Consider the following 7,925-nt stretch of genomic DNA (forward strand, 5'->3'; position numbering starts at 1 on the left):
TGTCTTCAGATGTTGAAAAAGAATGTGTGGTAGATTGACTCTCATGCCTTTTTCAATGCAGAATAATATATACTTCTGATCCTGATTGACATAGGTACACTACGCCAAATTTGGCTTTTAACAGCACACCTACGAAAGCGCTTTTGCCCAAAAGCGCTCTGGTAGGTTTGGCTAAAAACAAAATTAAAAATCACGCTAGAAAAGCGCTCTTATAGGGGGGGTAATGAAAGCGCTTTCTAAAAGCGCTCTTATAGGGGGTGGGTATGAAAGCGCTTTCTAAAAGCGCTCTTATAGGGGGTGGGTATGAAAGCGCTTTCTAAAAGCGCTCTTATAGGGGGTGGGTATGAAAGCGCTTTTGAAAGCGCTCTTATAGGGGGTGGGTACGAAAGCGCTTTTAGTAATAAAGCGCTGGTATAAAGGGGCATATGAAAGCGCTTCTGAAAAGCGCTCTGGTAGCCCTTTTTAAAATTTTCATAAAACTAAAACACGCTATTTTATTCAGAAACCCAAAACTCCTCCGTACATCTTCTTCTTCTTCCTCGCTCACGTACTCTCTGCTTCCTCGCTCTCACTCCCTCCGCCGTGGTCTCAGCCCCTCCTCCGTCCCTCCGTCGTCGTCTCAACTAGCCGCCGTCGTCGTCTTCTTGCTGCTTCTCTCAGAATCAAAGTCTTGTGGGATTTTAGGGTTTTTCTTGGTCAAAATCAAAGTCCAGTTCTGCTTCTGTTCAGGTAAAGTCTTCCCACTATTTTAAGAGCAAATTGTGAGAATACTTTGAAACATTTATGAGAGATAATGGTATAGTTTACTCTAAAAGTATGATATCAAGCAAATAGTTTCTGGTTCTGCTTCTGTTCATAATTTCTGTAATGTAGAAATTTGTTTTTGTGTTGCTATCTTATTTGATCCTGAAGTGATAATGGTATAGTTTACTCTAAAAGTATGATAGCAAGCAAATAGTTTTTTCTATGTATCTTTGGCTTATGATTCATCATAATGGTATAGTTTACCATGTACAATGTTTGACAAGTCTAATATATCTTATCGACAAATAATCATAGCCTGATATATCTTTGCCATTATATCCAAATCAAATCCCACTCTCCTTTGATTGTAAGTCAGTTCCTTCACTATGCTTCTATTGCTTGCTTCTTCTTCTGGATACAGGCTCAACTCTCCATCACTCACATAAGTTAATTCTTCCGATTTCTCTAAATAACACGATATCACGATAGAGGACGGTTATTGTATTTTGAAAGTTAAAGAAGATGTTTGTGTTATTTAGCTAAATCTAAAGGGAGTTGAGTGTATTTTCCTCTTTATTTTATTAGACATCAATGCTGCCCCGTTATGAAAATACATGCTAAATTGTTGTTTTCTCATGAGATATAATTGCTCCACCTTGATTTCTCCATTTGTATGACTCGACTATGATTTGTGGTCGTTTTCACGACGTTGTTTTGACATGCGTAGTTGCTGCCCCGGTTTCTAAGTAGTTGTTAAACTTTGATTTACCTTGTGGTACTATGTATCTAGAATTGCTATAACATCTGGGTTATGATTATTTTTCAGGGGATATTAAAGATTTTTTAAAAGAATATCACTAGAGACATCAGATTAGCTTACGGTGTGTGGTTCCAGAAGTTTCTGAATTTCTCTAAAGGTAATTAGTTATTCTTTTGCTAATATAAAAATTTATGTCAAAATAATATTAATCTATTCTTAATCATTGTAGTTTGTGCTACAGTTTGCATATAGTTCCTTCACTTTTATGATATTTGTATTTAACTGCATCGTGTGTGTGTGTTTAATTTTACAGTTACTTTGAAGTCTCTGGTTTCTACTTGTACAACGCCGATTCAAACCTACCCATCTCCCACATAAAGTCTAACTCAGGTTACTATCCCTTTCTTCTTACTTATAGTTTGTTATTTTCTGCTTATAGTTTATTGTTTATGGTTCTATTTAATATCAATTTAGTGTCTCTCAACCAGTTTTTTGGTTTGTGGACTTATATTACCTTGAAATAAGGTAATGTCTTCTTTAAGAAATCGGGTATTCTGATTAGGTATTCTGATTAGGTATTCTATTATGATGATAGCTATTTATTATCTTGACAGAATTCCTTAGTACCTGATAGAGAAACCAAGAAGCATTTGTTTAGCTTAATTAAGACATGGATAAGACATGGATGAATTCAAACCGATTGTCGAAAGAGTACGAGAAAGGGGTATGGGAATTCGTTGAGTTTGCGCTTGCGCACTCCTAAGACCCGCTTCGAATGCCGTGTCCTTGCTTGGGTTGCTGTTATGGGGGTAAGGTTGACGGGAATAAGTTGGCATCCCATTTACTACGGTTTGGAATTGATAGAAGTTATACATGTTGGACAATGCATGGTGAGAAAAGTAACGGGAATGCTGAGTCGAGTTGTAATAGGAAGTATGCTTCAAACGACGATTGCACAGACACATACGAGTGCGATCGAGTCGAAGAGATTGCAGAAGCGCTTGAAGAAGATCTTGAGGATTGTCCCAAAATGTTTGAGAGGTTGGTAAGCGGTGCAGAGAAACCGTTGTATGATGGTTGTTCAAAATTCACAAGATTGTCTGTGGTGTTAAAGTTGTACAACTTAAAGGCGGACAATGGATGGTCGGATAAAAGTTTCACAGAGTTATTAGCCCTTATGAAAGATATGCTACCAAAGGATAATGTTCTTCCCAATCGAACGTATGAAGCCAAAAAGATGTTGTCCTCTATTGGCATGAGCTATGATAAGATACATGCATGTCCAAACGATTGCGTTTTGTTTCGAAACGAGTATGCAGCGTTGAATGAGTGTCCTAAATGTGGTGCCCCTCGATATAAGAAAAAGTTGTCTCCTGCTAAAGTCTTATGGTATTTTCCTATAATTCCGAGATTTAGACGCATGTATCATAGTGAGACCGATTCAAGATACTTGACTTGGCATGCAGATGAAAGAATTATTGATGGAAAGTTGCGACATCCGGCAGACTCACCACAATGGATGAAAGTTGATACTGATTATCCTGAATTTGGAAAAGAAGCAAGAAACCTTCGGTTGTCATTGTCTACTGATGGAATGAACCCGCATGGTATTCAAAGTATCTCGCATAGCACATGGCCTGTGATTCTTATGATTTATAACCTACCTCCGTGGCTATGTATGAAGCGTAAGTACATGATGTTATCTATGCTAATTTCTGGGCCTAAACAACCAGGGAATGACATAGACGTATACTTGGCACCCTTAATCGAAGATTTAAAGTTTTTGTGGGAGAACGGTGTGGAGGTTTACGATGGGTATAGGAAGGAAAGTATCAACTTGAGGGCGATGTTGTTTGGAACAATTAATGATTTTCCAGCATACGGAAATCTATCCGGGTACAGCAATAAAGGTCAAAAGGCGTGTCCTGTTTGTGAAGACGAAACCGATACGACACGATTGGAGCTTTGTCAGAAGAATGTCTTTCTCGGCCATCGTAGATTCTTAAATTCTAATCATCACTACCGTGGGTGGAGAAAAGCATTCAATGGAAAGGCCGAACATCGTACAGCCCCGCCTTTTTTGTCAGGTGATCAAATTTTTGAAAAGGTGAAAGATGTGAGCACTCAGTTTGGCAAGCCTTTTGCACATTCACTTGTCAAGGGTGGGTGGAAGAAGAAGTCAATTTTTTTTGAACTTCCATATTGGAAGTCGTTGTACGTAAGACATTTCCTGGATGTTATGCATATTGAAAAAAATGTATTTGACAGCGTCATAGGTACGTTACTCAATATACAAGGAAAGTCTAAGGATGGCCTTAACATAAGGAAGGACATGGTAAACATGGGAATGAGAACTGAATTGGGACCCGTGACGAAAGGAAGACGAACATATCTGCCACCTGCTGTTTACACTCTATCTAGAAAGGAGAAGAAAACATTGTGTAAGTTTCTCGGTGAAGTTAAAGTTCCAGAAGGCTACTCTTCAGATATTAGAAGACTTGTGTCCATGAAAGACCTCAAGTTAAAGAGTTTGAAGACGCATGATTGCCATGTTATAATGGAACATTTTTTACCAATAGGTATACGTTCTATTCTGCCAGAAAAAGTAAGAAGCGCAATAACTAAGCTGTGTTTCTTCTTCAGGTCTATTTGCAGTAAGGTGGTTGATCCCGCGATCTTACCAACATTGCAAAAAGAGATAGTTGTTACTTTATGTGATCTTGAAATGTATTTTCCTCCCTCGTTTTTTGACATAATGGTTCATCTAGTCGTTCATCTTGTGAAAGAGACACAATTGTGCGGACCAGCTTATATGAGATGGATGTACCCTGCTGAACGTTATATGAAAATATTAAAAGGGTACGTGAAAAACAGAAGTCGACCGGAGGGTTGTATTGCCGAATGATACGTTGTTGAAGAAGCGGTTGAGTTTTGTACTAAATATCTGTCAAATGTTCAATCAATTGGACTCCCCAAATCTCATATTGTCGAAAAAAGAAGGAAAAAGGCTAATTGGAAATAAAGTTGTGACAGTATCAATGGTCGAACGGGATCAAGCGCACTTGTATGTTCTGCACAATGAGATTGAGGTTGAGCCGTATGTTGAAATGCACAAGGTTGTTCTCCGAGATTTAAATCCAAATAGAAATGAGAACTGGATAGTACGAGAGCACAATCGAAGTTTCATACCGTGGTTTAGGGATCATATTTATTCAAAGTATCATTCAGATCCTGCTTCAGTAACAGAAAGGTTGAGATGTTTAGCCTATGGTCCAAGTGTAATTGTGCTTTCTTATAGCGCATACGCAATTAATGGATACACATTTTATACCAAAGAACAGGATGATAAAAGTACTATGCAAAATAGTGGTGTTACCTTGGTAGCTGAAGCAATGCACATATCAAGTGCGAATGACTTAAATCCGAAATTTGCAAATTTGTCATATTTTGGGGTTATCAAGCGCATTTTGGTGTTTGATTACGCGAAGTTTCAGATTCCTGTATTTGGTTGCAAGTGGGTTGAAAATAATAGTGGCATACGAATGGATAAGTCAGGATTTTTGCAAGTGGATCTCAATAGGGTAGGGTACAAAGCTGAGCCTTTCATTCTAGCCTCTCAAGCTAAACAAGTGTTCTATGTCAATGATCCGACAAGTACGAAATGGTCTATAGTGCTTTTATCTAACAAAATAGTTGATGAAAACATTGAAGATCAAGGTGATATTGGTGTTGGCATTGAATCTTGTACAAGAAACGATCAAAATGAGAATGAATCTTGTACTAGAAATGATCATAATGAGGGTATTTGGATCAATCCAACCGTCCGCGTTGTTAAGAGACGCGTAGAACACAATCCTACCAAGAAAAGAAAGAGACGTTAGTGATAAAGGTAATAGTATACATATTCCGACTAATTTGCTTTATTCAATTTGTACCAATTGTTTTATTCAATAGTATAGTACTTATTCAATTTTGGTGCATATTCTCGTTTTGTACATAACTTTTGAACCATGTATCCGTTTGTTGACTTCTTACCATGTAACTATACTATTTTGACGATTTCGGAGCTGCTCATGCACTTATCTTTACATTTCGGGACTGCTTTTTTATCGGTTTTGCTTCTGCCCGTAATTAAAAGTCGGGCTTAGGGTCTGAATTTCGGAAAACCGACTTTATTTTTGAGTCCGTGGGGACGTTTTACCATAGCCATGTAAATTTCGTTCAATTCCGACAACTTTCTTTTTTGACGCTTATTTTGATTTGTACCGATTTCGTTTCCGATTTACTTGTACATGCATGGTTTGACTTCCATTTGACTTGTATAGATTGTTAGCTTATTAATAGTGTACTAATGTGCTTTAGTTTGTTTGATACAGGTTCAATGGCTCCGGATAGAGATGCTCCACCTGAAAACTCACAAGAAAACTCACAAGAAAGAGATGCTCAAGAAAGAGATGCTCCTGATACAAATGCTCCACCTGATACTGAAGCAAAAGAAGTTGCACGAGGCATCACCATTATGAAGGGAATCATTCGACATAGAGACCAAGGATTAGTATACCCTTTGGAATGGAATTCTGAAAAGCAACCAATTGGTCCTAATTCTGCAAAGTTGACAAGCTATATTGGTTCACTCGTTCGTATGCATATTCCGGTCTCTGTAGCTAAATGGAATCTGAAAAGCGAAGAGTTGGATGCGGAAAAAAAAAGCGATTTGGGACGAGATTCAGGTATATATCATATATGGTTGTTGTTATTATCTTGACGATAAATTGTTTAAATTACTTATACTAACACACTATGCGTATGTTTTTTTGCAGAGGACTTTTGAGATACCAGATGAGCGTAGACGCTACATACTTAGTTTGGCCGGAAAAAGATATAGAGGGTGGAAAGCTTTTTTGACAAACACCTATCTTAAGGATAAAGATGGAAGCTTTCTTGAAGAGGCACCGGGACGGCCAAAAAAGTATGAGATCTTCATTGATGAAAAAGATTGGGCTGAGTTTGTAAAGCAAAGAGATGAAGATTTTTGGAAAAGGAGTGCCACGAATAGTGCGAGAGCATCCAAACCCGCGTATCCATACAAAAAAGGGCGTTTGGGATATGCACGCTTAGAGGATAAAATTGTAAGTAAATAGAAATGCGTTTTAATTAATTGTCTAAATGTGCATGTTTTATTTGACGATTTTATCATTTGTGTCAATGCATTGTTAGAGGAGACTAAAAGTGAGGAAACTTCACTTCCTGTACATGTGTTGTGGAAGGAAGCTCGTGTGGGCAAGAATCAAGCTGTCGATCCCGATGTTCAGAGAGTTTATACTGAATGTGTAAGTATAATACTATGTCTTTAATTAAATCAAATGTTTTTTAATATATAAATGATTTTTTATCTCCACTAATAATTATTGAAATGTAAATGAATTACAGGAGACCTTGTCGCAATCGGTATCCACCGATGAGGGGAGCGTACTTAGTAGAGCACTAAATGCTCCTGAGTATCCCGGTCGGGTGAGGGGTAAGGGTCATGGTGTGACTCCAACCTCTTTTTACAAGAGTCCTAGGAGAAGATCAAATCTTACCAATGAAGAAGTGTTGCAAAAGTTGCAGGAATTGCAAGCACAAGTCTCTGAATTGCAAAGAGATAAAGATATGTATATGAGAGAAAAGTGCAACACTTCATCGGTGAAAGAAACTAGTGATAAGGCTAGTATCAACTGTCAAAGGAAATTTCCCGAGGTAATTATAAATTTTTTTCCTTACAAATTGTTCTATTTTATTAATGATAATGACTTTATATTTACTATTGGTTTAGGGCATTTCATCTTGCCAACTATACTTATCGTCACCGAATTATCGACTAGTTAGCAAGGGAAAAGTGCACAACACTTTGGGAGATTTACTTCACCATAGACCGCTCCCGGATGGACACCTGAAAGTATCGGTGGATGTTGTATTAGATCATGATGCGATGCTACCGGTACCTGACATGGTCTCAGAGACGACATTGTTGCGAGATGCAATAGGATCATTTGTTGCATGGCCCTCGGAGCTCATTACCATTAGTGATGAGGCATATTGAAAACGATTATGAATCATTTAGTTTTCGAATGTCAATTCTAAACCGTTTATTAATTATTTTTTACATTTTAATTTTAGACTGCTCCTATAAAACCCGCAATTAAGGGTAAAGGGATTTTACAGGAGGAGGAGTCTGTTGCATCACTAAAAGAGGTACATTTAAAGTGTTAATATATAATCTGAATCTAAATCTGCATGATTTTTTATTTTACCTAACTTATATGGTTTTTAGGCATCCGCTCGGGAGTCACAACAAGTGACGCAGCAAGTTCGTAGCGTACCACCCACTGGTCCTCCGAAGCAAGCGGCAAAAAAAGGCGGTGCTTTTGTGCCTCGATAC

At 38.0% G+C, this 7,925-nt stretch overlaps 1 long non-coding RNA gene across 2 annotated transcripts; it reads left to right on the forward strand.

The window, feature by feature from the left end:
* Positions 1 to 1,562: 1,562 nt before the first annotated feature.
* Positions 1,563 to 6,048, forward strand: LOC131640170 (uncharacterized). 2 transcript variants are annotated; one of them, XR_009295178.1, is made up of 3 exons: positions 1,563 to 1,661; positions 1,818 to 1,894; positions 5,881 to 6,048. It is a non-coding gene; the product is annotated as an uncharacterized LOC131640170 (long non-coding RNA). The 2 variants fall into 2 exon arrangements; XR_009295179.1 differs by lacking the exon at positions 5,881 to 6,048 and adding an exon at positions 2,119 to 2,229.
* Positions 6,049 to 7,925: the final 1,877 nt, after the last annotated feature.

This window comes from Vicia villosa, unplaced genomic scaffold (assembly GCF_029867415.1).
Source record: "Vicia villosa cultivar HV-30 ecotype Madison, WI unplaced genomic scaffold, Vvil1.0 ctg.002987F_1_1, whole genome shotgun sequence".
Taxonomy (NCBI): domain Eukaryota; kingdom Viridiplantae; phylum Streptophyta; class Magnoliopsida; order Fabales; family Fabaceae; genus Vicia; species Vicia villosa.